We start from the raw sequence: 8990 nt of genomic DNA on the forward strand, positions 1-8990 counted from the left end.
GCCTTTTCTTCGACAGTTTAAAGTGCATTCTTAGTTTTCGTCAGCTGAGGTTAAAGCTCCACAACGTCTGAACTTCTTTTATATATAGAGAACCTGGAGCTGAGGGTTAAAATGAGGAAGTGTAGCTGGCACTGTGCAAATGATGCATTTGGCTTAAGTTTCTTAGAAGTATTCTTGGTTTATTCCAAGTGTTTCTCTTTTCCCTCATGCTTTATTGGTCTTCTCTTTGCTCACCTTTTTGGACTTTGTTGTTAATGACTTTCCCCAGCCTGAAATAAATAGCTCGCTTTTTTTTTTAACTGAATTCTGCCTTACATTTAGTTCCTCTCATTCCATACAATATCCTGCTAGCACTTATTTACTCATTACTTTTCAGTCACGCTTCCCTGGCAATATACTAACAAAAGTATGACAAGCAGCAGAAATACTTTTATTATGTGAGGGTGTGTTTTTAGTCTTACTCACACCATGAATGTTAAATAGATAGATCCTCTTCCTTCTGACATCAGCACCAACAGCTGCAGCAACAGTTCCACCGCTGGCTGAGTGTGTAAACTATACAAATGAAGCACAATTTACACACAGCTGGACCGTGTATTACGACTCATGCCCTTCAAGGAAGAGGTATAAAGGACAAAAACCTGAAGTATCAGCACCAGAATGTACCTGGAAGTAAATGCCATTTTTTTCTTCAGTTACAGTGGGGCAAAAAAGTATTTAGTCAGCCACCGATTGTGCAAGTTCCCCCACCTAAAATGATGACAGAGGTCAGTAATTTGCACCAGAGGTACACTTCAACTGTGAGAGACAGAATGTGAAAAAAAAATCCATGAATTCACATGGTAGGATTTGTAAAGAATTTATTCGTAAATTAGGGTGGAAAATAAGGTCAATAGAGATAATTAGAGATACGAGGACATCCAGCATGCATTACAGCCGGTATCCTGATCAAATTTGAAATCAGGTAAAGTTTGAGGCTCTCATGGTCCCATTTATGGCTGATATTTTTATAGTTATCAAACAGTGAAAGCAGAAGCAGAAAGATAGTGTCAAAGTGGTCAAAAAGAGACACTGCAAAACAAAACAAGAGACTAGAGCCTATCAGGAAAATTAGTGAGTGGACCTCTGATTCAAGAATTTCTACCAAACTACAACTGCAGCTGAACAAATGAGCTGTTGGTGGAACTTTACACTCTGAAATATTGAAAGATTTAAAGGATGAGACAGCTCAGCACAGCATGTTATTAACTTCACACATGAAGTGGTTCAGTCCAGTCAGACTTCAGTTTTGCAGCCACCGTCCACATCCTGCTTCTTTGACTGGTCGTCACGGTAACTCTGGACTTTCCTCCAACGAATCCTGAAGTCTGTCAGTCCTTCTGACAGCATGAGGCCTGACAGCTGGACAAAATGTGCAGATGATGAAAAACATGAAGCATAGTTTGAACTTGTGTCAAGTTTGTGTTTGTGACTGAACTGCTGACCTGCTGTGAAACCTGCTGCTGGATCTCTGTGCTGTGCATGTCTGCCTCTGACTGAAGCTTCATTTTCACCACTGTTTGCTTTGTCACTGCTAAAAATGAACCACATATAACAACACAAACATTAGTGTTTTACATGATGACAGGATCTTACAGTGTTTGCATTCTGGACCTCACCTGTGAAACAGAAAAAAGAGAGTCTGACATCACAGTAGCAATCATACCATTCCCCTGTCAGTAAATTCAAATCTCCACAGTACTCAATTGAATTTCCATTGTTAGGCTCAGAAGACCCCCAGTTAGTGAATGGGGAGGTTGTGTTGTCAGACCAGGGGGCCCAGGGATCCCTGTAGAGGCCAATCCACACATACTGAACCCCTGATCCATTCAAAGTGAGCGTGATGTTGGATTTCTCCTCTTTGCTTCTTATACTGGTCAGGTCTGTGTGGTATGTCCTGCAGTACGACTGAGCCGCTGACCAGGAGCGGCTCTCCATCACTAAGATGTAACTTGTATTTTTGGCTGTGAAAGATTCAAAAAATGATGAATTTTGAAAAACACATCATAAATCTCACACAATTGTAGTGATAACTAGGCCAACAAATCTTTTTTCCTACCATTGTAACACAGGAAAGGGTAAGAATCTCCACAGGGTCTATCATCCATCTGTGTTTGTCCCTGAAGAGCCACACAGTATTCCTTTGCATTTACACAGTCTGGTTGTCCGTTAGCCCAGATCAGAAATTCATGTGTACTGCCAACATATAAAAGTTTTCCCTCCATGGACCACTTCCAGCTGTAACTGTCATTATAGAGTCCTATCCAAGCCCCAGTACTGATCCTTGGTGAAATTGAGAAAAGCAGTTGGTTGATGTCGCTGTTGTAGATGGTGACCAAGTCAGTGAAGTGTTCTCTGCAGTAACTCTGAGCTTCAGTCCAGGTCATCAGCTGGCTCACAAAGTGGTATTCTCTGGAGTGGGGAGGAAGAGTGGAAAGTCCTCTTGAGAGAAATGAAACAAAGGTTTTCAATTGTGTAAACTGGGTTCTTGGGAGAATCACTGAAAAGGACAAATTAAAAAAAATAAAAATTACAACCATTTAAATAGTCAAACTATATGGAGAATAACTAGAGGTGGAGGAGGAACCCCAGGTATTGAGCTGTGCTACCTAGCCAGAAACGTTTCTTTCAACCTTACCCCCTCACCCACCGTGTGGGTTCATGTGCGTGTGTGTGCACCTGTCCCGATAACAGCTCGTTCATGTGAGTTGTAGGTTCACTTGAGTTCATATGGTTTACCCGTGGTTTTAATTTAATCAAACAATTATGTTTTAATTAAACTACTTTTTATGGGTTCTACATGTCTCTTACCAACCTGTTATACTGACATATGCCACTGCAGCTTCTCTAACATCTGATTGGTTGCCGTGAAAAGTAAGTTGATCCTAGATAATTGATTGCTTGTGTGGACTTGGGGCAGCCAGGTATCCCAGAATGCATTTCAAATCACAGGTAGCAATGGCGGCGGCATAAAGTTTTAATAGTGTTTTAGCCGCGAATGTAGTGGCTTAATCTTCACATAATGTCTGGTCAGGTTGTCAACATAGAACATGTTTGAAAAATTGCTCAGATGTTTTCAGAGATGTCACTATCTCCGCTAACAGTCAGCTGACAGAGTGCACCAAGCTCACAGCCCCGGTGTTCAATCCTAACAGTTTTTGTTTGTTTGTTTGTTTGTTTGTTTTTTTATACGTTAACCAGTTTGTTTACATATTCCACTCTCCGTGTTCCACATGTTGCATACACAGATTCTTATTTCACCGAACGATCATCTCTTTCCGACTGGTCTTGTGTCTCTGTGTTTCTGTGACATAAAAAACGAGAAGAAAACTAATACTGCTCATGAATGAGACTAAAGGCAGGAAGGCGTCTTTAAAACTAAACATGTTATTTCCGCAGTGTCAGCTGTTTAATTCACAGCTGCTTTTGCAGTAACCATGGTAACCACGGACTCTTAGCGGCTGTATCGACACAGGTCAGACAACAATTTTACATATATGATCTTAAAACAGGACGCAGCCACTATACGTGCTGACCTCATATCAAATGTGTAGGCTACGTAGTCTGTGTTTGACGTGTGTTTTGTATCTAATCTTCGCTCTCAAACATTTAAATAGCAGCGAGTCTGCAGCTGAGGGAATACAAACTCAAAGTTTTGAGCAGGTTTGATCGTTTCTGTCATAAATCAACTGGAAATGCCACGTTTTCACTTTCTTTCTTTTTTTGCAAGAGCTCTGCGCAAACAGTGCCTGGTATTGTCACAGGAGCAATGTGTATTCATTTGGTAAATTATTTTAAAAAAAAGAAAAGTTATTATACTTGATTCTAATCTGCTGCTGAGTCTCTTACACTGACGAAAATGCAGATAACACAGATCACGAAAACCTGTTCAACCAATCAATTTCATTCCACTTTGACCTGTGACAAACTGATGCATTCATCTCTGTTACAGTGTATTATGTTATTGATTTTATTATTATGTATTATGTTACAGGAATTGTTGACAGTAATAGAGAAGATTTTCATTAAAATAATGTGAATTCGTAGATGACCGTTAGATTAGTTTGATGCTGCCAACACTTTCATGTGACCGAGTTGGGAAACTCATAGAGCTGAAGATATCATGGATATGCTGACCTCTCTCCGTGGTGTACAGGACCCTTTACCCTCATGATTAATATGGCAGCACGGTGGCACGGTGGTTAGCACTGTTGCCGCACAGCAAGAAGGTCCTGAGTTCAATTCCACCATCAGGCCAGGGTCTTTCTGTGTGGAGTTTGCATGTTCTCCCCATGTTTGCGTGGGTTCTCTCCGGCTTCCTCCCACCGTCCAAAGACATGCAACTTGTGGGGATAGGTTAATTGGATAATCCAAATTGCCACTAGGTGTGAATGTGAGTGTGAATCGCTGTCTGTCCCTGTGTGTTGGCCCTGCGACAGACTGGCGACCTGTCCAGGGTGTACCCCGCCTCTCGCCCTATGACAGCTGGGATAGGCTCCAGCGCCCCCCGTGACCCTGAAAAGGATAAGCGGAAGCGAATGGATGGATGGATAAAAATATTAGCCGAACATCATGAAGTCCGTATGTGTTTCATAGTGTCGAACAACCTTTGCACAGTTAAAGCAAACAGTTACTAACTCACGGAAACACCTTTTAATAAAGTTTAAACACAGGTCACGCTGATTATTAAACAAAAATACCTTCCAAAAGAAAAGGCCATCAGGCCAAGGCAATGGTTTCATTGGTTTAGATCAGCGGTAACCCCACCTCCTGAGTTCGATGGGAGAGGCTGACAGATAAAATAAATTTATGATGAGAGCTCAGGTCTGCCAGAATTAATTAAATTAATACACAATTAAATAATAATTAAATATGTCAATAATTAATTAATTAATTAAATGCGTAATAAATATTTATTTAATTAATTATTTATCATTCTAATTAGTCATTGCCACATTTAATTAATTATTTAATGGTGTATTAATTAATTCATTATGTCAGTCCTGGCGTTCCATAGTGCTACATAGTGCGTTCCTTCAGAATACATACTGGATCTCTTGGATGAGTCGTTGCTGTGCTCTTGGGATAATTCTGGCCGACCGGCCACTCCTGGGAAGATTCATCACTGTTCTGTGTTTTCACCATTTGTGTGTAATGGCTCTCACTTTGGTTTGCTGGAGGCCTACAGCTTTAGTCTTTTGTCCTTTTCCAGACTGAAAGACAGGGCTCTAAAGTGCGACTTAATTTTTCAGTGGTGCCTCAAAAAAAAAAAAATACTAGGTGGTACCGGTGCGACCAGCAGCTGTTTGAGTAAAAAGAAAACAAAAAAAGTCTCCGCAATTCTGCAAGTCTCCGTGTGGTCAACAACAGACACATTATGCCCATATCATGGTCTAAACCAGTGGTTCCCGAACTTAAACTTTTTTCTTTGTTTTACAAGAAAAGTATTCGTATTCATATTCAGGGATGCTTCATATCCTGCTTTGCATTTGTGTGGGTGCCCGTCAAAAATCTGTCAATTATGCTAGCAGTGTCCAAATGTTTTTTTTTCTTTCCTTTTTATACTGTGCCCCCCCCCCCCCCCCCCTTGCAATGGCTCTGCGCCCCCCTAGGGGGCGGGACCACACTTTGGGAAGCTCTGGACTAAACCAATCAGAGATGGTCAGGGGCGGGACCGCGCTTTGTGTTTACATCCTTTTTGCGCTAGATTCTGATGCTGCAGGTTTTGTCTCTCTCCAACCAAAATTCACTGAACAAGAGGCAAAAGAAGATCCAAACTACGCTTCACATTTGATAAACATCGTCATTAATTCCCTTTTGCTGTTTTGCTTCCACCATGAGAAAATCACACTTCATACACAGCTCTCCCTCTCTGTGTACTTTAAGAACAGTTTCCCATCTCAAATCTCTGTTTTTTGAATTATTCACTTGCTTATTACCCAGCAGTCTACCGTTGTTTACAGCGCTGTCGGCCACTGTCTTTCTTCTTTTTTTATACATGGTTTTCTTCCGTTTTTGATCTACTGCAGTATATTTTTAAGGTTATCTGCTATGAAAAGCCAGGCCAGGAAAATCTCCTTCATGTTTTTCTGTTTTATCCTCAGTTACTTTGACACAAAGGAAACTGCTGTGATGCTCACACCTCTGATCAAGTCTCACAAGTGTCAGTACTGATAAATGATCAGAATTATAATATTTTTGGCTGTCTGAGGCAAAATTGAATCAGAATCGAATGGATTATAGAAATGAGTGATGATACCCAGCCCTAGTGAGTAGCCTAACCCCAACTGAAGTGGATGTAGCTGTGGGTAATAAGAAAAGATGAAAAGAACTTTTCATAACTTTTTCTGTTAAGGCCTGATCTGTCTGAAATTCATAGCCAGTGCTCTGACATGGAGCCATCAACCTCTGAACTTTGAAAAAGCACAGTAAAGCCAGAAAACATTATATGCAGCAATAAATGCACTGCCCAAATGTCCTCTCTCCACACTGCTTTTCCGCGGCAGGCAGCAGCAAACCGGTCGTCAGAGGAGGCTGATGTGATGATTAAGTTTAAGTTTAACATTGTCTACATGCCAAAGCACTCTGGTGTTGGCCAGAGGAGCCGATGGCGCGATATGGCAGCCTCGCTTCTGTCAGTCTGCCCCAGGGCAGCTGTGGCTACAACTGTAGCTGCCTCCACCAGTGTGTGAATGTGAGAGTGACTGAATAGTAGAACTGTTTGTTGTGTACTGCTTTTGAGGTTCTCGAAAAGTGCTATACAAATGCAGTCCATTATTACTATTATTATTATTATTAAAGCACAAGCACTTTTTAAGTAACTTCTCTTTCTTGTAGAACTGTGCTCCAAATAAAGATCTTTGTGTTGACAAGATTGTTAGTTAATCATTTACAAATTAATATTGTCTGTATGGACAACAATTTTCCCCTGCAAAAAAGTGAACACATAAAACTGCGGTGTAAAGCAATGCGGTTGAAAAATTTGGGTGCACTTAACTTTTGTGCTGGTTCACCTAAGAAAAGAAGTTAGATGCACCACTGTGGCAAAAAGTTACAGCCCTGAGAGATCTTAATTACTTTGTTGTTCATGTTCCATTATTTTTTCACACAGGATTTTTTCCCCCTTAATAATAAAGATCTTCCTTTTAGAAACTGCATTTTGTGTTTACTTGTGCTATCTTTGTCTAAAATTTAAATTAGTTTGATGACGTGAAACACTTAAGTGTGATAAACATAAAAATAGAAAATCGGAGGGAACGCAAACAATATTTTATACCACTGTAAGAACCAGTCTATTTGGGCATCTTGATACAACATCGTGATAAAACTCTCCTCTTTAATCTGGGCTTAGGACCAGCACCAGCAATACATCAGGATGTGGTTAATATCAGTAATTTTTAGAACGAGGAGAAAAACAACTAGAAGCAGATACATATTGATCCCCAATGAAGCAGCCAAAACATGAAGTTCGTTAGATTTATTATTACAAAAATAAACTTCCAAATTTTCAATAAATCAAAAACCTAAATGTGAAAAAATAAAGAACTTACATTTAAAATGAATGCAGGTATTGTGGTAACAGAAAATGCAGATTTTCTCTGTCCTTGTGTTAAATGTGTTAATAAATATCTCATTAAAAAAATTATCATGTAATCTGATTACCCGAATGACATCAGTTTATCTCATTATGATCATGGACTATATTTCAAATGTTTAAAATATTAAAATCACAGACCTGAGAGCAGCAGGATGAGCAGTAAACAGGTTTCTTCCATTCTTGGCATCTGTATAACAGATATAGTCACCATGATTATTATTGTACCATAATTATTATCACCAATTTTAACATTCATTATCTCCAGTAAAACAAGTTGTCCTTATAATAGGTTTCTTAGTACATAGTTTGGTGCACATGTCTAAATTAATTATATGCAATACTGTTTGAATATTTAAAATCTATAATTTAGAGATCTTTAGTCTTGACACAATTGGACACCCAAAACGTGTCTATTTCAAAATGTTTAAATCAGAGTAATAAATTAATAATGACTTACCTGACAACATATCTTTTCATCTGCTGATTAAAGCTGATGTTCAAAGAGTTTTTCCCTTTGTTCTTCACACATATTTTACTGTCAAATAAGGACACCTGAAGGGAGTGAGCTTTCTGCAGAATTTGGGTGTCCCTATTTGAAACACAAATACAAGTTTACTTTCTGACAACAGGATGAGACACCTTTCTGGGCCCGAGGACAGTGGATTTTATTTTATCTTTTTAATGTTGCTTCTGTTCTTTCTACAGGAATGTACAATGTAATAGATACATTCACCAACAATCAACTGACCAACAATGATCATGTAACCCTACCAATGTTTCCCTGAAATGAAAATGATAGGCCTCAGGGCTTAAAGAAACGTGAAGGTGACCAAAAGGTGACTCTGTCTCATCATAATGCAAATCATTAGGAAAATAAAGTTATTTCCATTTGTTTCCTATTAAACTAAGCTTGTACAAGTTCTAGGAACAGACAACATAGGTCAGGGGTGTCCAACTCCAGGCCTCGAGGGCTGGTGTCCTGCAGGTTTTAGACGTGTCCTTGATCCAACACTGATATAAATGGTTAAATGACATCCTCAACATGCCTTGAAGTTCTCCATATGATTAAAGTTCAGCCTGATTAATATAAATGTCACTGACAGTGACTAATATATTGGAAAACCAAAATACTTACAACAGCAGAAGTGCTGGTCCCGAGCCTCAAAGACAGTAAGAAGCAAGCAGAGGAGAAAACACAGAACGTTTTTTTAGAAGCTGATTTGATCCTTAATGGCTGTGCAATCACTATAACTTACAACACAGAAGGTCAATGTAGACCCCATACAACCAAATTAGACTAACACATACAGTATTAAAAACACCATCTACTACTGTGTCTGAATGTGTGGTATCG

At 39.5% G+C, this 8990-nt stretch overlaps 1 long non-coding RNA gene across 1 annotated transcript; it reads right to left on the bottom strand.

The window, feature by feature from the left end:
* Positions 1-1124: 1124 nt before the first annotated feature.
* On the bottom strand, positions 1125-1759 carry LOC309693298. The gene is made up of 3 exons (XR_014272616.1): positions 1659-1759; positions 1485-1573; positions 1125-1401 (listed from the first exon to the last, which is right to left on the bottom strand). It is a non-coding gene; the product is annotated as an uncharacterized lncRNA (long non-coding RNA).
* Positions 1760-8990: the final 7231 nt, after the last annotated feature.

This window comes from Aulonocara stuartgranti (genome assembly GCF_965226115.1).
Source record: "Aulonocara stuartgranti genome assembly, chromosome: 3".
NCBI lineage: Eukaryota > Metazoa > Chordata > Actinopteri > Cichliformes > Cichlidae > Aulonocara > Aulonocara stuartgranti.